The sequence below is a fragment of the Phyllobates terribilis genome, unplaced genomic scaffold (genome assembly GCF_046119375.1).
Source record: "Phyllobates terribilis strain yellow unplaced genomic scaffold, ASM4611937v1 Scaffold_167__1_contigs__length_4167997, whole genome shotgun sequence".
Taxonomy (NCBI): domain Eukaryota; kingdom Metazoa; phylum Chordata; class Amphibia; order Anura; family Dendrobatidae; genus Phyllobates; species Phyllobates terribilis.
In genome coordinates this window covers 908,391-936,228 of record NW_027362927.1, presented here as the reverse complement: position 1 = coordinate 936,228, position 27,838 = coordinate 908,391, and positions in this window count along the sequence as shown.

Sequence of the window (27,838 nt, the reverse complement as noted above, 5' to 3'; positions counted from 1 at the left end):
AGAGAAGCCGACCACAGAACACAAACTGAAGGGATCAAATCCTGGAGCATGACATTGCCACAGACAATTCCTCTCTCTTCCTCCTCCCTGACTTCTCTAGTTTTCAATTTCTGTTGTGTCTTGGTAATTGTGGGTAACATGAGGCGGCCCATTCAGGTTGTACAGGTGGTCTGGTTCTGCCAGGACGGCATCCATACGTGCCGTCACAAGAAGGTTTGCTATATCTCGCAGCACAGTCTCAAGAGGACGGAAACAAACTCCATGTGGACGGCATGAGGGGCCAATATCCTGTAGTGGACAAGGGACAAACAAATACCGCCACACCATGACCAGATCACATATTACCACCACATAGTGACCGAATACTACCATACTGAGCATTAATACAAAAACAGAATACTAATATTACCATTACTAATAGTGCCATTATTCACAGGAGCTCTGTGTATAGTATACAGTGTATAGTGTCAGTGTACTGATAACACACTGACTCACTGGTGATGTCTCTAATTGAAGTCCTTCATCTCCACTTTTCCTCTTCATCCATCGTAGACCGCCATCACTTCTTCTCGCCAGGACTCGTCTCTGCATAAAATAACACAGTTATCTAGAGCAGCTTACAGAGCACATTCCCGAATATTTCCCCAACTTCTACACTACACCAGATGAAGAAAAAAAGTGATATAGTGCCGCCCTGCACAGTAACATGAACTCCCCACAGAAAACAGTATCCTCAAAAATAAAATACATTACAGCAGTAATAATATCCTTTAATTAGCCCCTACAGTAATAATGTCCCACATCCTACTCCCATTGTCTTCATCCTGCCCCCATTGTCTCCATCCTGCCCCCAATGTCTCTATCCTGCCCCCATGTTTCCATTTGTCTCCATCCTGCCCCCAATGTCTCTCCATCCTGCCCCCAATGTCTCTCCATCCTGCCCCCAATGTCTCTCGATTCTGCCCCAATGTCTTTCCATTCTGCCCCAATGTCCCCATTCTGCCCTCAATGTGTTTCCATCCTGCCTCCAATATGACTCCATTCTCCCCCAATGTGACTCCGTTCTGCCCCCAATGTCTCCCATTCTGTCTCCATGTTTCCCATTCGCCCCCCCATGCCTCCATTCTGCCCTCAGTGTCCCTCACCCTGCCCCCACCCTGTGCGGTTTTGGTGATTTTTTTCCTCTATAGACTTCTGACGCGCCCCCTGGGCCAGTGTTGTTGGGGATACCCGGAGCCGGATCAGATGGGGGTTGTAGTCTCCGAGTGGCTGTGACCCGGTCCGTGCCCAGGGTGTCAAGCTCAGTGTGTGGCAGTCCTTATGATGTTACTAGATGTTCTTTTGTGTCGACTACGCCACCCGTTGAATTGCGGTCAATACGGCCGCCGCTGCAGCAGGGTCCGCTGAGGCTGGTGATGTGAGTGCAGCTCAGGTAGTATAACCCCCAACGGGAGGGGTATAGCCTCAGGGGGTCAGTTGCAGAGGATGGGGGTTGTGGTGGTGCAGCGAGGATGGAAATGAGACTCAGAGTCGGGCTGTGCAGTTCAGGGTTTGTTTACTTACTGCAGTTGTTCTGGTCACTCCGGCCTTAAGTGACCACCCGAGCCGTGCTGCGTCCACCAGGTCCTGGACTCGGCCAACCCCCAGGTGATTCTGGAGCGTGGTCCTGAGCTCCCTTTCTGTCCTGTCCTCTTCTCTGGCCTTCCCCACCAGGGATCCACCTATGTCCGGCTCCCTCGGGCCTCTTGGTGGTAAACCCTCGTCTCTGGGTTCCCTGACCCTATTCTTGGTCTGCCTTCCGGGTGGATTTGGTGGGTGATCGTGGCAGATCAGTCCTGCCCACGACCTCCGGTTCCTGGCTAAGGTGTGCTGTAGCCTCTGCCAGCTTGGGATCCGGTACCCTGTTGCCAACTCTTCACCCTCTGGTCTAATTTGGGCTCTTGGAGTTCCTTCTTTCTCCCCCTCTGGGTCTTTCTTTCTCCTCTCTCTCTCTCTTGGCCTTGGAGCTGCTCTTCTCCTCTGCTCTGACAGACTGACCTCACTCTGCAAAAGACTGACCCTGATCTAAGATGGTTCCCACCTTATATACTCCCTCTATGTGTGAGCTCAGGTGACCAGCACCCAATGAGCTCCTAACTTTACCCAGGCTGCTCCCCCTATCTGCCCCTACACTACTGGGATGTTCCACCCCCCTCCCACTCCAGCCAGGAACAGACACTGTCGTACCTGCACATTTCTCTAGTGGGAGTACCATCGGTCTGTTCCTCGGAAATGGGATGTGTGTAGTGCATGCAGCTAACTGAGCTCAGCTCCACACTCCATCCTTACCCGGGAGTGGAATATCACACCTCTGGCTGAGGTGCAATACCCCTGTAGCAGCCGAATCCTCAGGGTGCTACATTCCCCCCTGGTAAATCACAGCACGTCCTCGGGCTGTAAGATATAAACATCCACAAACATACATTTTTTTTTTTCATAAAACATAAACATATAAAACATATAAAACATCATCAGCAGCAATAAACTTTTCATATAAACATTCTTGTTTCTGGTTCCTCCGGTCACGGTGCAACTTGTGACCGGGTAAAGAGCAACAGTCTCTTTTGGAAGAAAACAGTTTCCTATAAAACCGGTAGGGGGCGCTTTAGGAAGCGCAACTATATACAAGGGAACTATGGCCGCTCTCAGTCCTCGGCCAGGTATTAGGGAGGATTGACCGCTCTCAGTCCTCGGTCAGGTATTAGGGAGGATTGACCGCTCTCAGTCCTCGGTCAGTGGGAATAGGGACACACGGGGTTAACAGTTCACTCTTGGCTGGTCCCAACGGGGAACATATTTTAAATAAGTAACAGTTCTTGGTACCCCGACGGGCAACTTTATACAGTCTCTCTCTACCGTACTTCAACGACGGCGTCCTCCTGCTCCTTCTTTAGATTCTTCAGACCCGTCCGGGTCCTCTTGCTCCTCCTCACACCGCAGCTCCTCCTCCGTCAGGCGATGCACATGGAGGGCGTAGGGTCCTTTGGCACACTTGTGCCGGGTGAAGGTGACCTCGTCCCCTACATACAGGTCACGACCTCTGTGTCCCTCCGGCAGATGGCTTTCTACGTCTCTGCGGGTCACAAAGACGTCGCCGGGGGTATGATGGTCTCTGATGAAGCCCCATCCGTGCTGCATGTTGAATTTTATCACAGTCCCGGTGGAAGGGGGACCATGAGCTGCACGGGGATTCCTCCTGGTCCGGCTCTTCTGCTCCGCGCTCCTTATCTGCGCTTGCTGTTCCCGGACCCGCCTCTCTCTCCGCTCCCTCTCGAAGACCTCGAGCTGCTGCCGGCAGCACTCTGCACGCTCTGCTGCGGCCGCCCGAGTCTCCTGAGTGAACCCCATGAGGTCTTCTCCGGTGGGGTCGCACTCGAACTGTGCCTCCTCCAGCGGGGGCGAGGTCCTCTTTACGGGCTTCGGAGCCGGAATCAGGGACTCGCACATGGGCCTTGCTCTCTGGAGTTCCAGCTGAATGTACTCCTGGGGCCATACAAAGGGCTGCCCATCCGGGCACGTATGCTGGGCGAATAGATCTTCACCCAGGTGCGGCACTCTGGATGCTGAGGGCGCGTTGATGGTAGCAGCGCCCGGGTTAACCAGGCCTTGCGACCAGGCCTGGGGCACCTTAAAGGCAAAGGGCACCGTAAGAACGGCGGCGCCCTGGGTTATTCGGCCCTGCGACCAGGCCGGTGGCTCCGGGGAGGTAGGGGGCGCTGTTGGTATTGCGGCGCCCGGGGGTACTAGGCCTTGCGACCAGGCCGGTGGTATTTCCTGCTTGGCCACGCTCGAGGTTGAGGCGTGTGACGTCACAGGGGTCGCGGCCGCGGTTTCCGGTTGAGGCCTAGTCGGCGGCGGTGACGATGCAACGACGGGCACGGCAGGGGGAATTTCGGGCTCTGCGACGGGGAGCTGGGGCAGGCACGCGGTTTCCCGGCTCGGGGTAGAGACGTCCCCTTTACCTGCCTCCGTCCGTTCAGCTCCCTTCTCGGCGCCGTCTCCTGCCTTCATTCCTCCTGCGCCATCCTCAGAGGCGGTCTGCCTCCTCGTCTCGGGTGGCGTGCTCCGCTGACGGGTTTCGGTCTGCTGGGCCATCTCTCGGCTCCACTCCGCCAACGTCTCCCGCTGCACCCGGGCCATCCTCCGTGCGAGGCCCTCCAGCGCGGTCTGTGCACACTCCCGGTCTCGGGGGAGCTGTGCTAGGATCTCCAGCAGGCCTTCTGGAGTGGCGACCTGCAACAGGCTCCTGACCACTGGGTCGGTGCTGCCTGACTCTCCCTCCATCTCCGGGTAGGCTCTCTCTGGACTCTCTTCCAGGCGTCTTGTCTCCGGGTGCGCTCTCTCCAGACTGCTCCAGGCGATACCCATCTTTGTTCTCTCGTTCTGTCTCCGCCCACATCGAGGGTGGTCCCAGGGCAACTTTGTCATTGTCAGTTCCAGGGGCAGTTCTCTTACGCTGATGGACACTTCCAGCATCACAGTCTCTGTTGGTGGGCGCGGTTTCCGCTTTTGGCGCCATTCTTCGACCTGGCCCACGATGGGAGGTGACCTCTTGCCACCCTCTGGCACGCCCATAATGGCGTCCGCTCTTCCAAGGCGGGAAATCTTTGGAAATGGCGGGAATCGTCTCCCAGTGGCGGGAAACTCCATGGATGGCGGGAAAAAGCTGCAAATGGCGGACAACCGGCGGGAAACGACCTGTGATGGGATCCGTTGGCGGGGACCCTCCGGAACCGGCGGGAGACTTCTTTTTGAGGTAACGGTGAACTTTTCTTCAGGCACGCAGTACCCGGTTGTTGCGGGCACGTAATCCTGCCGACTACGCCAAAGTTGACGCGCCCCCTGGGCCAGTGTTGTTGGGGATACCCGGAGCCGGATCAGATGGGGGTTGTAGTCTCCGAGTGGCTGTGACCCGGTCCGTGCCCAGGGTGTCAAGCTCAGTGTGTGGCAGTCCTTATGATGTTACTAGATGTTCTTTTGTGTCGACTACGCCACCCGTTGAATTGCGGTCAATACGGCCGCCGCTGCAGCAGGGTCCGCTGAGGCTGGTGATGTGAGTGCAGCTCAGGTAGTATAACCCCCAACAGGAGGGGTATAGCCTCAGGGGGTCAGTTGCAGAGGATGGGGGTTGTGATGGTGCAGCGAGGATGGAAATGAGACTCAGAGTCGGGCTGTGCAGTTCAGGGTTTGTTTACTTACTGCAGTTGTTCTGGTCACTCCGGCCTTAAGTGACCACCCGAGCCGTGCTGCGTCCACCAGGTCCTGGACTCGGCCAACCCCCAGGTGATTCTGGAGCGTGGTCCTGAGCTCCCTTTCTGTCCTGTCCTCTTCTCTGGCCTTCCCCACCAGGGATCCACCTATGTCCGGCTCCCTCGGGCCTCTTGGTGGTAAACCCACGTCTCTGGGTTCCCTGACCCTATTCTTGGTCTGCCTTCCGGGTGGATTTGGTGGGTGATCGTGGCAGATCAGTCCTGCCCACGACCTCCGGTTCCTGGCTAAGGTGTGCTGTAGCCTCTGCTAGCTTGGGATCCGGTACCCTGTTGCCAACTCTTCACCCTCTGGTCTAATTTGGGCTCTTGGAGTTCCTTCTTTCTCCCCCTCTGGGTTTTTCTTTCTCCTCTCTCTCTCTCTTGGCCTTGGAGCTGCTCTTCTCCTCTGCTCTGACAGACTGACCTCACTCTGCAAAAGACTGACCCTGATCTAAGATGGTTCCCACCTTATATACTCCCTCTATGTGTGAGCTCAGGTGACCAGCACCCAATGAGCTCCTAACTTTACCCAGGCTGCTCCCCCTATCTGCCCCTACACTACTGGGATGTTCCACCCCCCTCCCACTCCAGCCAGGAACAGACACTGTCGTACCTGCACATTTCTCTAGTGGGAGTACCATCGGTCTGTTCCTCGGAAATGGGATGTGTGTAGTGCATGCAGCTAACTGAGCTCAGCTCCACACTCCATCCTTACCCGGGAGTGGAATATCACACCTCTGGCTGAGGTGCAATACCCCTGTAGCAGCCGAATCCTCAGGGTGCTACACTTCTATGTGGAGCATAAAAAAACATCTGTAAGAAACTGCAGATACTTTTTTAAGTGCAGAATCAAAGCTTTTCTGTACTGTAAAAAACAATTAAAAACACGGTTTCACATCTGCACCAAAATGCATCAAATAAGGGGGAAAAAGCCTAAAATAGTGCACCAAAGATGCAATAACCAGAGGAGATTGTTATTGTGTAGATTGGTGCACAGTATTTATGCTACGTGTGAACACGGCCTTACAGACACGAAAAAGCCAGATGTCATATAGTGAAACTACACAGAGATGAGAAAGTTCTGAAGGGTCCGACTGTGAATGAGGGAACAAAAAATAATCCACAGGTCCCAACTAGAGAAGAGCAGGACGCACAGATGATATTGCAGCAGCCCGGGCTATTCTAAAGCCGCGACAGGGCCTCCCGTCCAGCCACCAATTACCACTGACCTGGATGCTGGACCTGAGTCCCATGAGTCGATCCTCTCATCTCTAGTCCCAGCCGTCCTGGATACAGCAGACAGTCCCGGATTTAGGTCTATGCCCTGCAGTCCCGAGTTTCTGCTGAATGTCCCTCACTGCCACTGCCCCTCTGATAACTCTTCCTGCCGGGGGAGAAAGACATGGTAAATGGGCGTGGCTTGGGGTGTGCATAGGGGCGTGGTCAGACTACGCGTGCCGCATGGTTTCGCCCTCTTTCTAGTCCTCATAGGTTGGCGGTATGCTTGTACTGAGGAGATCTGGGATATCAGTGATTAGGTCCCATATTGTGCACTGTAAGGTCTGGAAAAGCTCCTTCTATCCGTCTCTGTAGCACCAGAGGAAGAACAGAGGGGAAAAGACAGGATTTTCTACATGTCGCGTTATGTAGATGTTCTGCAGATTTATCACAACCGTCCACAAGAAGAAACTGCCATCACAGAGCCGCCTTTAGCTGTTGGAAAAGTTTAAACTTAGTTTTGAATAGTTGCTATAGGCAACAGGGACCGTTTCTATTTACGCTGGGTCACATGATGCTGGTGCTGGGTGATGTCATGTGACGGAATGTTGTGGGTGATGATGTCACAGAGGGCGTTGTGATGTCACCCTTGGGGTATATAAGGGGGCTCCATCCACCTGGAGCTCATATCTCATTGGCCATATCTTGGTGCTGAGATACCCCCTGGAGACAATGAGGATCGCCATATTGTTTCTGTGCTGTACCCTGTTCTACCCTGTGAATTACCATAGGCTGCCGGTGAGTACCTGTCTATTATTACATATGGAGGACGTTTAGAATCAGCTGCGGCAGGGGAAGGGGATGGGGAGGGGGGTCCTGTAAGAATTTACCTGCGGGAATAAGAGGTTATGGCAGGGAAAGGAGCTTAGGAAGTGACAGTCAGAGGGGATATAAGTGTGGGGTGACCCCTCTGACTCCCACATTCCTGCCTTGTCCTTGTAGTGATTAATGACTTTGGTGTTGTCCCTTATATATCACTTTGCAGTCACCAGTGATCGCTCCGCACTGTGATCCTAAACTACAGTCTCATTTACCTTTTTGCAAACGCCCAGAAGGGGAGGAGTGACATCACACCCATGTGAGCAGATCCCGCCCACTTTTACTGCAGTCGTAATGCGAGCTAACTGCATTCTGTTTTCATGGAAATGTCAGCAGCTGCTCCCCCTAGTGTTTACAAGATGAAAACATCAAAAGAGTTAAAATATTTTTTTCAGATTTTATACCATTAAAACCTTTTAAAATATATATGTGTATTTATATATAAATATAAATACTTTACAATTTTACAATTGTAAAAAAATTGCTGACACTTTCCCTTTAAAAGATCTAAAGACGTTCTGCTTCATGTGCCATTGTGACCAATCACAGCACAGATTATATTTTTTAAACTTTTCTTGAAAAACTGAAGCTGCTCCGTGATTGGAAATCATGTGGAAGGGTTCTCTTTTAGACATTTAGTTAGGTCCAAAGTATCAGTGACATGATGGATAGAACTGTGCAATGATGTCACAGAGGGCTTTGTGATGTCACCCCTGGGTATATTAGAAGCCTCGGCCCATCTGCAGCTTGCATCTCATTGACCATACCTTGGTGCTGAGAGACCTCTGGAGATGATGAGTATCATCCTATCATTTCTGTGCTTTACGTTGCTCTACCCCCCACATTACAGTACACTGAGGGCGAATATGTTCTCATCAATATGGAGGTCACAAGGATCAGCTAATGAGAATATCGCCTCTTGCAGGACTTCTCGTACTGGACACGTGACCGTCCATCATATGAAAGTCCAACTGTAAATAATATTCCATGGACCCTGGAGGTGAATCCCAAACTTCTTCCTGATCTTCTCAATGGGATATTTCTGAAAGTTGCTTGATAATGTATCCATCACTGTATAATAACAAGGGCTCTCTGTTTGACTGGATTGGGTATAAATATACAGGACTTTATTATGTTTTTTTTCTTTATTATAGGATGACCCACTACCCGTGGATCTCAGGAGAAGCACCTATCAAGCTTCCATCAATCTTCCTCTTTGGCTCTTCCGTGGCGCAGTTTTTGTTGCGGTGATGACACTACTGACAATACTAGAGTATTTGGCCTTAAGTCTTGTCCTGAGCAAGTGGGCAATGTCTGAACCTGGTGAAACAATCAGAAAACTCCTGAGAACAAAACCATTCTGAAGGAACAAAGTGCTTGTAAGGAGCCGATTTGCATCCCTCAGATTCAGGAGCAAGACTCCAGGAGAACACCTGTCCTGCCCAATGGCAAATGTTCTACTCCATCCATGGCTCCTGCACCGCAGGATGCGAAAAAGGTTCCTAGTTGCAACTATAAAGTGGCGTTCAGTGATACTGTCTGGGTCAGAACGATCCCTCACAACAATATAGGAAGAAGAGCTCGAAGTTCCACGGAGCATAAAGAGAGGTTGCTGATTTTTCAGAGAAGCCAACAACCCAGAATTCCAGAGCCAAGAGCACCAGAACCTAGAACACCAGAACCTACCATGTCAGAACCTAGTATGTCAGAACCTAGAATGCCAGAGCCTGAAATGCCTACAACACCTCCACCCAAAATCAAGAGAAGATGTTTCCTTAGGTGTCTTAGAGGCGAGGAAGATTGAGAAGGCAACTGCTTGAACTTTCCCATTGCTCGTGTTTTCATCACAGGTTAGTCCTATACATGCTGTCTGATGGGCACCATCTTACTACATACAATGCAGCATTGCACCTGAAATCGAATGGATATTTTGTCACACACTTGCACTTTAGCACCTTATCATATGGCGCATATATCTATGAACGCTTTGCTAAGTATCACTGTCTAGTATGTGCTTCTGATGAACCTATTTTAGGAAAAAGTGTCGAGGTTTGGCATACTATGTACTTGAGTTTGGCGTACTATATGCTTGTTGGTAAATTCTATTGCCATCTATAATCTACTAGATATTATAATGTCTCTGATGGGATGCCCCATGCCGAATTGTTGATAACTGACTATGAGCATTGTCCTCTATTTCTTATCTACTATGGTTACAGGTTGATGTGAAGAGAGCTGTGCCATTGGTAGCGATTTTTCTACTGATTTGTCAGTTATATTTATGTTAGTTTAGCAAATTTCTGCTTGTAGGGTCTAATGTTTTAGCATAGTGTATGTTCTGTGAGCTAAATTGTCATACTTATGCACTAGATAGATTATAAATTGTGATGCTTATGTACTAGATAGATTATTAGTTTAATCGGTGATTTTTTAAATATTTTTTAACATCAGGAGACTCAAGAATCGCATCTTACAGAAGACAAGAAGCCTAAATGCCGAAGGGTGATGACCTGTTGATGGCCCACAGCTGGAGGGTCATTACCTCTTGATGGCACAAAACTGGACAGAAGATTAAAACATTTGATGGCACACAGCCGGAGGGTGATGACCTATTGATGGCCATAGCCAGAGGGTCATTACCTGTTGATGGCACACAGCCGGACAGAGGATCATTACCTGTTGATGGCACACAGCCGGATGGTCATTACCTGTTCATGGCGCACTGCCGGATGGTCATTACCTGTTCATGGCGCACTGCCGGATGGTCATTACCTGTTGATGGCACACAGCCGGAGGGTGATGACCTATAGATGGCCATAGCCAGAGGGTCATTACCTGTTGATGGCGCACTGCCGGAAGGTCATTACCTGTTGATGGCACACAGCTGGAGGGTGATGACCAGTTGATGTCGCACTGCCGGATGGTCATTACCTGTTGATGGCACACAGCCGGACAGAGGATCATTACCTGTTGATGGCACACAGCCGGTCAGAGGATAAGATCTTTTGATTGCATACACCGGGTCCCTCCCTGATAACAAGGAACCCTGGGGAATACTGGTCATCCTGATCCCCCACTGACTATATACTTGCTCCACCTCAGCCTACACCATCATGGAGGACACTTCCACCTGTGTCCACTGTAAGGTTGGACTTTCTTTTATAATTACAGCAGATTAATAAACATCAAAAAGCTGTAAAACTGTCGAGTAATTTATTATAAATTATTATAAAGAAATATAAAGTATAATAGATAGCTATAGAGGGCACAGAAGACGACTAACTATAGAAAGCATGGTATAAATAAAAAATATGTGCAACAACAGGAGGAGAAAGTCTCAAAATGTAATTTGAAAAGTATAAGAGAGCAATGGGAAACTTCTGGAGTTGCAGATAAGTGGTACCAGGGCGAAACGTAAGTGCAGTCAGACAAGCCAATGGCCTGGTAACAGAGGCCAAGCAGAGCCGGGTTTGTGGTAATACAAATAGATGGTGGACTAAGTCGAGGTTTCGGTAATCATGGTGTAACAGACCGGGCAGACTGACTGGGCAGGAGAGAATTTCATGTTTTCTTGATTATAGCATCATGCGGAGAATTCCTGCTCCTAATTATTAAAAGGGGTTGTCCGCGACTATTTTACTTTTTTTTTACCATGGTCCTAAGAACTAAAAGGTAAGTATTTGCTAACTATATGCCTGTTGGGCCCTGTGCCGATCTCTGCCATTTCAGAGAGGTCACGGATCGCTCCTGCCAGTGATTTTGCAGCTCCCTCTCTGCTCTGTTGATGGGGTGTGACTGCCGATGTCATGCTGACTTGACAGCTAGCTCCCTGCTGCCTAACTGCAGGGAGCCATCTGTCAATGAGAATGAATTGGCAGTCTCGCCTCATTGACAGAGCAGCCGGGAAGAGGAAGAGCTGTTCTGTTGACGTGAAGCAGCAGAATCGCTGTTAGGAGTAGTTCAGGTGTGATCAGAGCCACCACAGGGTAGAACAGGCAGGTAGTAAGCAATTACCTGCCTGTTAGTTCTTAGGCACATTGCATTTTTCTATCTCATCCTGTAGGAGTCACCTTCTCTTCAACGAAAAAGAGACACTGTGAAACCTACGCGTATCGAACACCAAAAGTTCTTAATCCTAGTATACAAATACATGTAGGGAGTTACAATTTATATGTTCGACTGCCCCATCATATGGGCGTGTTGATAGTTCCTCACTCCCAATTTTTCAAAGTAAAGAAATTATAGATTGTCGAAATAACAGAATAAAAACAAATAATATTGAAAAATTGAGATTAAAATAACAAAAGAAAAAGAAAAGGTTATAATGTATAATATTATATAGAAAAAAAAAGCATGGTATATACACCTCTGATTATAATGCATGGAATCTACACGTACATTTCCAGTGACTACCTCTTGAAGCTCATCAAGAGAATGCCAAGAGTGTGCAAAGCAGTCATCAAAGCAAAAGGAGGCTACTTTGAAGAACCTAGATTATAAGACATATTTTTAGTTGTTTCACACTTTTTTGTTAAGTATATAATTCCACATGTGTTAATTTATAGTTTTGATGCGTTCAGTGTGAATGTACAATTTTCACAGTCATGAAAATACAGAAAAATCTTTAAATGAGAAGGTGTGTCCAAACTTTTGGTCTGTACTGTGCATAGATAACATATATTTTGCACCATTAATTTTGTTGTAAATACATATATATAGAAGTATTTAAGGTCATCACAAAGGAGATATGTATCATCAACTTTTAAACAGTTGGTGATGGAAACCCATATTTGTAACTACAGTGTCAAAGATGCTGAGAGACTTATTTGTCTTTTCACTGGGCTGGGTTTTTTGTGAACAGCTGAAGAGATGGGTGGGACGGCTGTTCACCATATCTCCTCCTCTGGCTCTAATTCATGTGGATAGAGACATCGGTACATAGATATATATTCATATATATCTCTATTTATATCTTAAAAAATTGTAGATTTTAGACATATATTATACATAGATATATGATAGATATTACATAATTTAAATAATTCTATATTTTTAGTACATACAGTACATACATCATAGCTAAACACATACATATATATGTTTGTTAATGTTGTGATATATATATATGCAAATTGCCTCTTCAGAGAAAATGAGGACTTGTACTCTATAGCGCCACCTATTGGAAGCAGCAATCCTACAAGTCACAATTAACCCTTTAACGAGTCGTGCAATATGACTTAGGATAAAAGCCAAATCAGAATCTCAATTTGCAGACACGGCGTTTCGGGCTGTTGGCCCTCGTCAGTGCAAAGTATGAGAACTGATTTGGCTGGTGAGAGGCTCTGGACTGAGGTCTTTTTCTCTGAAGAGGCAATTTGCATATTCAATTTCCCAGAGAAGCATTGCATGGCGAATAAGCCTCCTTACCTTGACGTGCCATAGCCGGTGTGTCACTCTCCATAAGGAGAAACGCTACCCCTCAGACATATCATATATATACAGTACAGACCAAAAGTTTGGACACACCTTCTCATTTAAAGATTTTTCGGCATTTTCATGACTATGAAAATTGTACATTCACACCGAAGGCTTCAAAACTGTGAATTAACACATGTGGAATTATATACTTAACAAAATAGTGTGAAACAACTGAAAATATGTCTTATATTCTAGATTCTTCAAAGTAGCCATCTTTTGCTTTGATGACTGCTTTGCACACTCTTGGCATTCTCTTGATGAGCTTCAAGAGGTAGTCACCGGAAATAGTCTTCCAAAAATCTTGAAGGAGTTCCCAAAGATATTTAGCACTTGTTGGCCCTTTTGCCTTCACTCTGCGGTCCAGCTCACCCCAAACCATCTCGATTGGGTTCAGGTCTGGTGACTGTGGAGGCCAGGTCTTCTGGAGTGGCACCCCATCACTCTCCTTCTTGGTCAAATAGCCCCTACACAGCCTGGAGGTGTTTTGGGGTCATTGTCTTGTTGAAAAATAAATGATGATCCAACTAAACACAAACCGGATGGAATAGCATGCCGCTGCAAGATGCCGTGGTATCCATGCTGGTTCAGTATGCCTTCAATTTTGAAAAAATCCCCAACAGTGTCACCAGCAAAAACACCCCCACACCATCACACCTCCTCCTCCATGCTTCACGGTGGGAACCAGGCATGTAGAGTCCATCTGTTCACCTTTTCTGCGTCACACAAAGACACGGTGGTTGGAACCAAAGATCTCAAATTTGGACTCATCAGACCAAAGCACAGATTTCCACTGGTCTAATGTCCATTCCTTGTGTTCTTTAGCCCAAACAAGTCTCTTTTGCTTGTTGACTGTCCTTAGCAGCGGTTTCCTAGCAGCTAATTTACCTTGAAGGCCTGCTGCACAAAGTCTCCTCTTAACAGTTGTTGAAGAGATGTGTCTGCTGCTAGAACTGTGTGGCATTGACCTGGTCTCTAATCTGAGCTGCTGTTAACCTCCGATTTCTGAGGATTGTGACTCGGATAAACTTATCCTCAGAAGCAGAGGTGACTCTTGGTCTTCCTTTCCTCGGGTGGTCCTCATGTGAGCCAGTTTCTTTGTAGCGCTTGATAGTTTTTGCAACTGCACTTGGGTACACTTTCAAAGTTTGCCCAATTTTTCGCACTGACTGACCTTCATTTCTTAAAGTAATGATGGCCACTCATTTTTCTTTACTTAGCTGCTTTTTTCTTGCCATAATACAAATTCTAACAGTCTATTCAGTAGGACTATCAGCTGTTTATCCACCAGACTTCTGCACAACACAACTTATGGTCCCAACCCCATTTATAAGACAAGAAGTCACACTTATTAAACTTGACAGGGCATACCTGTGAAGTGAAAACCATTTCCGGTGACTACCTCTTGAAGCTCATCAAGAGAATGGCAAGAGTGTGAAAAGCAGTCATCAAAGCAAAAGGTGGCTACTTTGAGGAACCTAGAATATAAGACATATTTTCAGTTGTTTCACACTTTTTTGTTAACTATATAATTCCACATGTGTTAATTCATAGTTTTGATGCCTTCAGTGTGAATGTACAATTTTCATAGTCATGAAAATACAGAAAAATCTTTAAATGAGAAGGTGTGTCCAAACTTTTGGTCTGTACTGTATATATATATATATATATATATATATATATATATATATAGATATAGATATATATATATAGATATATATATAGATTGAGGAGACATTATAGATACATACTTACATAGTTTCACCATGTATACATAAATAATATATTTATATAATATAATAATATTGATTCATTTATATAGCACTATTAATTCCATAGTGCTTTACATACATTTGCAGCACTGTCCCCATTGGGGCTCACAATCTAAACATCCTATCAGTATGTCTTTGAAGTTTCATAGTTCCATCTATCTATCTAATACATAAAAATAGAATCTAATAACATTTCTATGGATTGTCTTTCTGTTCCTATTATGTAAAGTATGAAGCTTTGCCCTTATTTGTGACATGATAATAAATTGGATCCTTTCACTTCCTTTCTGTTTTTTTGCTCCACCTTGGAAACGGACAATCACACACACATCAAACTACACAAAACAATGGACCACATCCAATTATAGTCACAACAGCTTCCAAGAGACCATATAGTGTAAACCCGCACACAGGGAGACACCACATAGTGACCATCACTCAAGAAACACAACACCAGATCCCAAAATACAGCACACAACAAGGAAGAGACAGTGCACAGGTGTGAACGACGTCAAATGATGCCACAAATACAAGACACAAATGCGGAAGGATGATATAGAACAGGGATGTTGGAAAGCGCAAATGGTGTGACACATGGCCACTGCTAATGTTAGCACCACTAAGGGTACACCGAGGTTCATTTCACCGCACTCCCCATGCAATAGCATCCGGCCTATTTCTAGTATATATATAATGCAAAATCAGATAAGAGGCAACGAAAATGAATTCTTGCAGCCGACTATAGATTATATTCTAAGCATCCTGTTTCTCCAAAGAAATGATTAGTGTCTCTACACATCTCAGAGTCAGTTGTTTCTGACCGCAAAGATAACATCTGTCTACTTTCCACTCATTCTAGGACCTTTCAGTAAAACTATATATACTGTATATATACTGTATATATATATACACACACACATATATATACACACATTATATAGTTATTACAGAAATTATTATAACATTCCCCCCTTTTATAAATTTCAATATCACATCTCTGTACCCATCAGGGCTTTTGTTCTCTTATTACGGTTTTCACAGGACCCATCGGATTTCAGAGTCTTGTTTCTTTTCGGGGAAGGTATAATGTTCAGAATCATTATCATCAGGTTCCATAGTCTCCATTCCTCCATACATAGTCTTTGTTATGGCAGAGTCAATAAGTCTTTGTGCGAGTCCTCTAATGCACAGTATAGCACAACAGCCACAAACAGGGAGTACACTGGCCACAATGGCCAGAGATATCAGCGCGGAAGTGACCTGGCCAGACCATTTCCCAAACCATCCTTCAATCCAGGAAGAAAAATTGTCAACATATCCAGAGTTCTCAGCCAGTTTATTAGATAGGGCAGTCAGTCCATCAAGGGCATTGGAGATGCTACTGACGCGCCCCCTGGGCCTGCGTTGTGGATGCACGTGTGCGGGAGTACCCGGAGCCGGATCGCTGGGGGGTGCAGTCTTCCGTGGCGGTGACCCGGTCCGTGCCCAGGGCGGTCAAACCAGTGGCAGTCTTAGGTAATAACAATGTCCGACTACGCCACCCGTGGATTGCGGTCAGTGGGGACCGCCGCTGCGCTGCAGACCGCTGAGGCTGATGTTGTTTGCGCAGCCGAGTATGGGATAACTCCCCAAGGGAGAAGTATTGCCTCAGGGCAGCTAGTGTGGATGATGGGAGTGATGGTGTGAGCGTCCCAATACTGATGGTGCTGGTGCGGCGATGAAACACAGAGACGTGTGGTGCAGTTCAGGGTCTTTACTGATGGCATAACGCAGACCCTCCCGGGAGTACTGGTTAGCAGTAGGGGCCTGGTCAGTCTGTAAGCAAGTAGGATCTCCCCTGGCCAGGTGGAGTTGTAGGCCTCCCCGACTATCTGCACTCTTTCCTGGCTACCTTGCTCTATGCGGGTAGAAGTAGCCCACGTCCCTGAGTATACCGTGTGGTGCTCACCCGTATGGCCGGTGACTTGGGGCCTTCCGTTAGCCTCCGCTTCACGATGGCGGTGCTGGTCCCTTGCTTGTGACCGTGCCTCCGGGCTTCTATGGCCAGAGGACATGGAATCCCCTGCCGGTTGGATTCTGCTGCTGGACCTGGATGTCCCCACAGCCTCGAACTCCGTGTCCAGGTTTAGTGTCTTCAGCCAAGGCAAGCTTTCTAGCTTCCAGCCTCTGGCACTCGCTTCTGCTCCTACAGAGCTCCTGTTGTATCTTTCCCTCTGTCTGCTGTCCTCCAGACCTGACTGCGTCTCTGTCTGGGACTTCACTCTGACTCTGACTGCTCTGCTTGTTCTGCAGGCTCTGTCTCTCCTAATCCCGCCCCAGACCCAGTTTATAAGGGCAGATTCCTCCCCTCCCAGGTCTGGGTGGGCCGTGTTGCATGCTTAGGGCTCCTGACCAGAGAAACCTCCCACTTGCTCTCAGACATAATATTTCTATTACTGTGGCAACCAGACCCCAGGGGTGCCACATTCCCCCCTAGTAAATTTTAGTACTCCGGGACTAAACACATTTTTAAAGAAACATAAATACAAGGGTATAACAATAACACAATAACATATTTACAAGAAGCTTTAGTTCTTTAAAGGTCACGGCGTGTCCGCAACCGGGTGTCCATATCACCCAAGGTGAAGTTTGTGAAACAAGAGGGCGTCCATGTCACCCAAGGTGAAGCTTTAAGCGAAGTAGGGGACCTGTCCAAAGCAAACCCCTTGCATTGGCCTTGGGCGTGGCTGCAAGGCTGAAGCTAACTACTTTGGGCCGCAAGGAGGCCACGCCAGACAGGTTTTCTCTTCCGCGGCCGTCTTCGCAAGAGGTACCAAGGTGCAACTATCTACAAGAATTGTTCCGGTTATCCAGTGTCCATAACCTGTTAGTCCAAATAAATCTGCAGGGTAACTGAGAAACATAATTAATAACAGGCAGCAAACATAAACCATAAACAGTTAAACAGATAAATTCACAGTGCGTTAGTCTAGACTTTCCAGCGAGCGGGCATCTGACCTCTAGTGACTCTAGTGGACCTACGGAGCTCACTAACTGGTCCTGCACTACAGGGTGTAGGAGGTGTTATGGGTAAGCTGGGCAGCTGTCTGCGCACTCTTTGGCTCACTAGGGGCACGACAGGCTCACTACTAGCAGAGGGTTGACCCTCCTGCGCTGCTGGTGTGGATTCTTCTGCCTCCTGGGCCGGCTGCTCTTCCAGCTCTACCTGGTCTTCTGTAGGCACTTGAGGGGCTGGCTGGAGAAAGGTGAGGACGGGCTCCACGATAGCGTTGTTTACTGGTGTCCAGGACCGGGGAAAGTCTCCGAGTACGGTGCTGATCATTTCCTCTACGGGTTGAGAGTCTTCCTGATCTTCATCCGTGCTTTGCAACTTCTCGGGGCACTTTTTCAGGTGGTCTCTGGAGACAGTGGCTGTGGTCTCTCCTCCATCCTTGCTGATGACGTACACCTTTGGATTATTGTGGCTTGAGGGCAGTACGGTGTACGGGTCCTTTTCCCACTGGTCGTCCAACTTATGGAGCCGCCTTTTTCTTTTCAAGACCTGCTCTACAGGTACCAGGGGAACAGCGGGAGCATGTTGGTTATAAGCCCTCTCCTGCCTTTCTCTTGATTGACAGAGACTTCGCTCGACGCTCTCCTGTACTTTCCGGTACTGCTGCTGCCGTTCTGTATCCCAGACTGCCTCTGCTGAGGTGTCCTCGGGTGTCAGGACTCCCATATCCAGGTCAACGGGCAGCTTACCAGGTCTTGCTCGCATTAGGTAAGCCGGGGTACAGTTGGTGGAACCTACCGGGATGTGGTTATACAGGTCCACCAGATCGGGCAGTTTCTCAGGCCACAGACTGCGTTCTTCCAGGGGCAATGTTTTTAGCAGATCTATCACCACCTGGTTCATCTTCTCGCAGAGTCCATTGGTTTGGGGGTGATAGGGCGTTGTTCTTATCTTCTTGCAGCCATACAGGTTGCAGAACTCCTGGAAGACCTCCGCTTCGAAGGCTGGTCCTTGGTCCGTCAGCACTTGGTCCGGGTACCCGTGTGGGCAGCAGAAGTGCAGCTGGAAGGCTCTGGCTGCTGTCTGAGCCGTCAGGTCTTTGACAGGGACCACCACCAGGAACCGGGAGTAGTGATCCACGATGGTTAGGGCGTAGACATACCCGCTTCTGCTTGGAGCCAGTTTAACATGGTCCAGAGCGACCAGTTCCAGCGGCTGCCTGGTGATGATGGGCTGCAGGGGAGTACTCTGGCTGGCACGGTCCCTTCTTCTTAGATTGCACGGGCCACAGTCTCTACACCACCTCTCAATGGCTCCTCTCATGCCTATCCAGTAGAACCGTTCACGCAGCAGGAACTCCAGCTTCTTCCATCCGAAGCGCCCTGCCCCATTGTGGTAGGCCTCCAGCACCATAGCTGCGTCCCGTCTCGGTACCACCACCTGCCAGATCAGCTAATGTGTCCGGGAATTGACCATTCTGCGGCACAACTTCTCCTTGTAGAGAAACAGTCTGCTTTTCTCCGTCCACAGTTGCTTGGTCTCTTCCGGAGCGTCTGGGTCCAGGCGTGCGTCAGCCTGGGTCAGCATCTCCTTAACCAGACGGACTGTGGGGTCACTGTCTTGCGTCTCCGCCCAGTTGTAGTTGTGTAAGGGGTTGAACGTAGCGGATCGCTGGCCCCTCACACGGTGGGAATACTGGGTAATCCCATGACGGTGAAACGCAGGGAGTTCGACCTCTTCCAATTCTTCTGGATCCTCCCCTTCGTCCGGTAGGTTTGGCATCCTGGACAGGGCGTCCGCGTTGGTATTGGAGCGTCCTGCCCGGTATTTGATCGTGAACTCATAATTGGACAGGCGGGCCATCCATCTCTGCTCCAGGGCACCCAGTCTTGCAGTGTCCAGGTGTGTCAACGGGTTGTTGTCCGTGTACACGGTGAACCTGGAAGAGGCAAGGTAATGCTTGAAACGTTCGGTTACTGCCCACACCACTGCCAGGAACTCTAGCTTGAACGAGCTGTAATTCTCAGGGTTTCTTTCCGTGGGTCGCAGTTTTTGGCTGGCGTAAGCAATTACCCGTTCTCTCCCCTGCTGGATCTGGGACAGTACGGCTCCTAGCCCGATGTTGCTTGCGTCCATGTGGAGGATAAAGGGCTGACTGTAATCAGGGTACGCCAGGATTTCATCCCCCGTGAGGGCCATCTTCAGCTGGCGGAAGGACTCCTCTTCCAGCTTTTCCCATTTGAAGGGTGGCTTCTGGTTTTTGGCCTTCCTGGACTGGCCTATCAGGAGGTCCTGCATAGGAGCTGCCTTCTTGGTAAAACCGGGAATGAATCTTCGGTAGTAGCCTACCAACCCGAGGAACTGCCGCACTTCCTTTATGCTGGATGGTCTTGGCCAGTCCTTAATCACGGTGATCTTGTCAGGGTCGGGGGCTACTCCGTCAGCACTCACCACGTGTCCCAGGTACTGTACCTTTGGCTTCAGTAGATGACACTTTGAGGGTTTTACCTTTAGGCCATAGTTTGCCAGGGCTTCAAACACTTCTGCCAGGTGTTCCAGATGGTCCTCATAGGTCTTGGAATAGACAATGACGTCGTCCAGGTATAATAGGACCGTCTCGAAGTTCCGGTGTCCCAGACAGCATTCCATCAACCGTTGGAAGGTTCCTGGTGCGTTGCAGAGCCCGAACGGCATACAGTTAAATTCGCTGAGACCCATCGGGGTGGTGAATGCGGTCTTCTCCCGGTCCGCCTCTGCTACAGGAACCTGCCAGTACCCGCTAGTGAGATCCAAAGTAGAGAAGAAGTTAGCAGATTTTAATGCAGCTAAGGACTCTTCTATCCTTGGTAACGGGTATGCATCTTTGTGTGTGATACGGTTGACCTTCCTGTAGTCTACACACATTCTCATGGTGTTGTCTTACTTTTTCACTAAGACTAGTGGAGCTGCCCAGGGGCTACAGCTGTCCCTAATTACCCCAGCCTCCTTCATGTCTTTTAACATCCCCTTGGCATGTTGATAGTGTGCAGGGGGTACGGGTCGGTATCTCTCCTTTATGGGAGGATGGTCTCCCGTGGGGATGTGATGCTCTACCCCCTTTACTCGCCCGAAGTCTAGCGGGTGTTTACTAAACACTCTCGCGTACTCTTGGACCATCCGATAGACTCCCTGTTTTTGGTGTGAGGGAGTGGAGTCAGTACCCAAATGCAGTTGCTGACACCAGTCCTCCATTGGTTTCTTAGAGCCGTTATCTTCCTCTGGTTGAGATGGAGGCAAGGGTTCCACGGCCTGTACAGAGTCCTGGTTGATGGTGAACAATTTGGCTAGCGTGGCATACCGGGGCAGGTATACTTCTCTCTCCTCGATATTGATGATGCGGACGGGCACCCTCCCATGGCGTACATCGACCACCCCCCGTGCTGTCAAAATGGTGGGCCTACTGTCTGAGTAGACGGGTTCTACCATTGCTTGGTAGTCTCTACCTCTTAGACCAATAGCTGCCCGGCACCAAATTATCATCTCACTTTTCGGGGGCATGGCAATAGGGAACGGGTCACACATTCTCACGCTACCTATCTCACCACCAGATAGTTCCACTTGTTGCCGCTTCATCAGTGCCCGGATCTCTTTTTGGAGCACACGCTGCTGGCTGGAAAGGGCATTCTTGGCAACCTGCTGCAAAATAAGAATCACCTCTGCAAGACAGTTTTCAATTACGTTAGTACCTAGGGTTATTTTTGGGTGACTCTCGCGACGGTCAATGTCCACAATGATCAGTCCTTGTGCCGGCAGTTCAACTTTACCGACCTTGATGGTCACCTCTTTAAATCCTATCTGTGGCACGGGCTGACCATTGCTGGCGATAATGCTCAGGTCGTCATCTGGGTAGCGGGTTATGTCCGAGTCATTTCAGTACCGCTTGAAGAGCACCTACGGGATGGTGGTGACCTGTGACCCGGTGTCCAGTAGGGCACTCATAGGAATGCCGTCCAGTACCACAGGCAAGACCGGACGTCCCCCTACGTATTTATCACGCCAGTTTGATGGGCCTGATGATCTTATGCCTGGGGGTTGGCCCTCTACCCCAGGTTGTGCCCGTTTAAATGACAGTACCTTGCCATATGTCCGGGTTGATTGCAGCGGCGGCAGATGGGTCGTCCGTCCTCGTTGTATCTGTCGCTGGGTCTTCCTCTGGCCGGTGGGGTCCTCCTCAGTCGGCGCCACGGGACGTCCTCCAGTCCGGATGCCAGCTGGATCTTTCCTGGAGAAGAGACCTGTAAAGACTGCACAGTTCTGGTTAGCGCGGCAACGCTCTTAGTCAGCTCTTGGACCTGATGGCGCAGGTCTGTAGCCGGGTTATTGTTCAAAGCCTGCGCATCAGCTCCCACAGGCCCTGCAGACAAGGGCGCCGTCTCCTGGTGATAAGTGATAGCAGGGCGCCTGTGGGTCGCAGCGCCACCTGGTGCCGGTTCTCGGAGCACCCGGATGGCTCTGTCCTTGAACTGTGCAAAGTCCAGGTCAGGGTCCTGTAAGGCAATTGCCTGCAACTGGGTTCGGTGGGCATTGCACAGTAGACCCTCAATAAATTGTTCCGTCAACAGCTTGTCTTCATTTCCCACGCTGTCAGCGTCTGCCTGCTTAATGGCTCTCAGGGCCTCTTGTAGGATTAGAGCATAGTCTCTTATACTTTCGTGTGCCCGTTGTTTGCACCCATAAAATCTGAGCTTTATTTCGGCTGAGGTGCAGGTGTCAAATGTGTCTTTCAGCCGGGCTAGTATCTCTCTGACAGTCCTCTTCTTCCCAGGTGACCAGGACTTTACCTCCCTTTGGGCTGCCCCGATTAACTGGGCCACCAGAATGCTCACTTTTTGCTCTTCTGTGAGCGGGTATACCTGGAAGAGGCTATCAAGTCTTTCCCTAAAGTCACTCAGGGTATGTGACTCCCCTGAGTACTGGGGTAGCCAGGTTGCCCCCGGGATATAGGGCATGGTGAATGGCATGACCGCAGCAGCGGTTGCGCTGGCGGCCGGTGTGGCGGTGGAGCTCCCCTCGGTGTCCGACATCCTCCTTCCCCCCTAGTGGACCGTGGCCTACCTTGCAATGCTCTTCTTCCGTAGGCCGCGGCTCCGCAGTCGATCGTCGGGGTTGAGGACCTGGCGTCGCGCTCCTGTGACGTCAGCGTCGCTCTTCCTCCCTTCCAGGACCATACGCAGCGTCGGAGCGTGGGGCGGAGCTTCGGATCTCGCGCGCTTTCGGCGTCCACGCCCCTCTTCTTCCCACGCGGCGTCCTGAAGATGGCGTCTGATGGCGGGAAGCAGCTGCGGATGGCGGGAAGACGGCAGAAGATGGCGGGAAACGGTCCAAGATGGCGTCTGATGGCGGGAATCGGCTCCGGATGGCGGGAAACTTCACCACAGGTAAGTATAAAAGTCTTTTTTCAGGCACGCAGTACCCGGTGGTTGCGGGCACGAAATCCTGCCGACTACGCCAAAGTTGACGCGCCCCCTGGGCCTGTGTTGTGGATGCACGTGTGCGGGAGTACCCGGAGCCGGATCGCTGGGGGGTGTAGTCTTCCGTGGCTGTGACCCGGTCCGTGCCCAGTGCGGTCAAACCAGTGGCAGTCTTAGGTAATAACAATGTCCGACTACGCCACCTGTGGATTGCGGTCAGTGGGGACCGCCGCTGCGCTGCAGACCGCTGAGGCTGATGTTGTTTGCGCAGCCGAGTATGGGATAACTCCCCACGGGAGAAGTATTGCCTCAGGGCAGCTAGTGTGGATGATGGGAGTGATGGTGTGAGCGTCCCAATACTGATGGTGCTGGTGCGGCGATGAAACACAGAGACGTGTGGTGCAGTTCAGGGTCTTTACTGATGGTATAAAGCAGACCCTCCCGGGAGTACTGGTTAGCAGTAGGGGCCTGGTCAGTCTGTAAGCAAGTAGGATCTCCCCTGGCCAGGTGGAGTTGTAGGCCTCCCCGACTATCTTCACTCTTTCCTGGCTACCTTGCTCTATGCGGGTAGAAATTAGCCCACGTCCCTGAGTATACCGTGTGGTGCTCACCCATATGGCCGGTGACTTGGGGCCTTCCGTTAGCCTCCGCTTCACGATGGCGGTGCTGGTCCCTTGCTTGTGACCGTGCCTCCGGGCTTCTATGGCCAGAGGACATGGAATCCCCTGCCGGTTGGATTCTGCTGCTGGACCTGGATGTCCCCACAGCCTCGGACTCCGTGTCCGGGTTTAGTGTCTTCAGCCAAGGCGAGCTTTCTAGCTTCCAGCCTCTGGCACTCGCTCCAGCTCCTACAGAGCTCCTATTGTCACTCTCCCTGTGTCTGGAACTACACTCCAGGCTCTGACTGCTCTGCTTGTTCTGCAGGCTCTGTCTCAACTATTCCCGCCTGAGACCCAGTTTATAAGGGCAGATTCCTCCCCTCCCAGGTCTGGGTGGGCCGTGTTGCATGCTTAGGGCTCCTGACCAGAGAAACCTCCCACTTGCTCTCAGACATAATATTTCTATTACTGTGGTAACCAGACCCCTGGGGTGCCACATTCCCCCCTAGTAAATTTTAGTACTCCGGGACTAAGCACATTTTTAAAGAAACATAAATGCAGGATATAACAATAACACAATAACATATTTACAAGAAGCTTTAGTTCTTTAAAGGTCACGGCGTGTCCGCAACCGGGTGTCCATATTACCCAAGGTGAAGTTTTTGCGAAGCAGGGGACCTGTCCAAAGCAAACCCCTTGCGTTGGCCCTGGGCGTGGCTGCAAGGCTGAAGCTAGCTACTTTGGGCCGCAAGGAGGCCACGCCAGACAGGTTTTCTCTTCCGCGGCCATCTTCGCAAGAGGCACCAAGGTGCAACTATCTACAAGAATTGTTCCGGTTATCCAGTGTCCATAACCTGTTAGTCCAAATAAATCTGCAGGGTAACTGAGAAACATAATTAATAACAGGCAACAAACATAAACCATAAACAGTTAAACAGATAAATTCACATTGCATTAGTTTAGATTTTCCAGCGAGCGGGCATCTGACCTCTAGTGACTCTAGTGGACCTACGGAGCTCACTAACTGGTCCTGCACTACAGGGTGTAGGAGGTGTTATGGGTAAGCTGGGCAGCTGTCTGCGCACTCTTTGGCTCACTAGGGGCACGGCAGGCTCACTACTAGCAGAGGGTTGATTCTCCTGCGCTGCTGGTGTGGATTCTTCTGCCTCCTGGGCCGGCTGCTCTTCCAGCTCTACCTGGTCTTCCGTAGGCACTTGAGGGGCTGGCTGGAGAAAGGTGAGGACGGGCACCACGATAGCGTTGTTTACTTGTGTCCAGGATCGGGGAAAGTCTCCGAGTACGGTGGTGATCATTTCCTCCTTTTCATCTACGGGTTGAGGGTCTTCCTGATCTTCATCCGTGCTTTGCAACTTCTCGGGGCACTTTTTCAGATGGTCTCTGGAGACAGTGGCTGTGGTCTCTCCTCCATCCTTGCTGATGACGTACACCTTTGGATTATTGTGGCTTGAGGGCAGTACGGTGTACGGGTCCTTTTCCCACTGGTCATCCAACTTATGGAGCCGCCTTTTTCTTTTCAAGACCTGCTCTTCAGGTACCAGGGGAACAGCGGGAGCATGTTGGTTATAAGTCCTCTCCTGCCTTACTCTTGATTGGCAGAGACTTCGCTCGACGCTCTCCTGTACTGCTGCTGCCGTTCTGTATCCCAGTCGGCCTCTGGCGAGGTGTCCTCGGGTATCAGGACTCCTATATCCAGGTCAACAGGCAGCTTACCAGGTCTTGCTCGCATTAGGTAAGCCGGGGTACAGTTGGTGGAACCTACCGGGATGTGGTTATACAGGTCCACCAGATCGGGCAGTTTCTCAGGCCACAGACTGCGTTCTTCCAGGGGCAATGTTTTTAGCAGATCTATCACCACCTGGTTCATCTTCTCGCAGAGTCCATTGGTTTGGGGGTGATAGGGCGTTGTTCTTATCTTCTTGCAGCCATAGAGCTTGCAGAACTCCTGGAAGACATCCGCTTCGAAGGCTGGTCCTTGGTCCGTCAGCACTTGGTCCGGGTACCCGTGTGGGCGGCAGAAGTGCAGCTGGAAGGCTCTGGCTGCTGTCTGAGCCGTCAGGTCTTTGACAGGGACCACCACCAGGAACCGGGAGTAGTGATCCACGATGGTTAGGGCGTAGACATACCCGCTTCTGCTTGGAGCCAGTTTAACATGGTCCAGAGCGACCAGTTCCAGCGGCTGCCTGGTGATGATGGGCTGCAGGGGAGTACTCTGGCTGGCACGGTCCCTTCTTCTTAGATTGCACGGGCCACAGTCTCTACACCACCTCTCAATGGCTCCTCTCATGCCTATCCAGTAGAACCGTTCACGCAGCAGGAACTCCAGCTTCTGCCATCCGAAGTGCCCTGCCCCATTGTGGTAGGCCTCCAGCACCATAGCTGCGTCCCGTCTCGGTACCACCACCTGCCAGATCAGCTCATGTGTCCGGGAATTGACCATTCTGCGGCACAACTTCTCCTTGTAGAGAAACAGCCTGCTCTTTTCCGTCCACAGTTGCTTGGTCTCTTCCGGAGCGTCTGGGTCCAGGCGGGCGTCAGCCTGGGTCAGCATCTCCTTCACCAGACGGACTGCGGGGTCACTGTCTTGAGTCTCCGCCCAGTTGTAGTTGGGTAAGGGGTTGAACGTAGCGGATCGCTGGCCCCTCACACGGTGGGAATACTGGGTAATCCCATGACGGTGAAACGCAGGGAGTTCGATCTCTTCCAATTCTTCTGGATCCTCCCCTTCTTCCGGTAGGTTTGGCATCCTGGACATGGCGTCCGCGTTGGTATTGGAGCGTCCTGCCCGGTATTTGATTGTGAACTCAAAATTGGACAGGCGGGCCATCCATCTCTGCTCCAGGGCACCCAGTCTTGCAGTGTCCAGGTGTGTCAACGGGTTGTTGTCCGTGTACACGGTGAACCTGGAAGAGGCAAGGTAATGTTTAAAACGTTCGGTTACTGCCCACACCACTGCCAGGAACTCTACCTTGAACAAGCTGTAATTCTCAGGGTTTCTTTCCGTGGGTCGCAGTTTTCGGCTGGCGTAAGCAATTACCCGTTCTCTCCCCTGCTGGATCTGGGACAGTACGCCTCCTAAACCGATGTTGCTTGCGTCCGTGTGGAGGATAAAGGGCTGGCTGTAATCAGGGTACGCCAGGATTTCATCCCCCCTGAGGGCCATCTTCAGCTGGCGGAAGGACTCCTCTTCCAGCTTTTCCCATTTGAAGGGTGGCTTCTGGTTTTTGGCCTTCCTGGACTGGCCTATCAGGAGGTCCTGCATAGGAGCTGCCTTCTTGGTAAAACCGGGAATGAATCTTCGGTAGTAGCCTACCAACCCGAGGAACTGCCGCACTTCCGTTATGCTGGATGGTCTTGGCCAGTCCTTAATCACGGTGATCTTGTCAGGGTCGGGGGCTACTCCGTCAGCACTCACCACGTGTCCCAGGTACTGTACCTTTAGCTTCAGTAGATGACACTTTGAGGGTTTTACCTTTAGGCCATTGTTTGTCAGGGCTTCAAACACTTCTGCCAGGTGTTCCAGATGGTCCTCATAGGTCTTGGAATAGACGATGACATCGTCCAGGTATAATAGGACCGTCTCGAAGTTCCGGTGTCCCAGACAGCATTCCATCAACCGTTGGAAGGTTCCTGGTGCATTGCAGAGTCCGAACGGCATACAGTTAAATTCGCTGAGTCCCATCGGGGTGGTGAATGCGGTCTTCTCCCGGTCCGCCTCTGCTACAGGAACCTGCCAATACCCGCTAGTGAGATCCAAAGTAGAGAAGAAGTTAGCAGATTTTAATGCAGCTAAGGACTCTTCTATCCTTGGTAACGGGTATGCATCTTTGTGTGTGATACGGTTGACCTTCCTGTAGTCTACACACATTCTCATGGTGTTGTCTTTCTTTTTCACTAAGACTAGTGGAGCTGCCCAGGGGCTACAGCTGTCCCTAATTACTCCAGCCTCCTTCATGTCTTTTAACATCCCCTTGGCGTGTTGATAGTGTGCAGGGGGTACGGGTCGGTATCTCTCCTTTATGGGAGGATGGTCTCCCGTGGGGATGTGATGTTCTACCCCCTTTACTCGCCCAAAGTCTAGCGGGTGTTTGCTAAACACTCTCTCGTACTCTTGAACCACCCGATAGACTCCCTGTTTTTGGTGTGA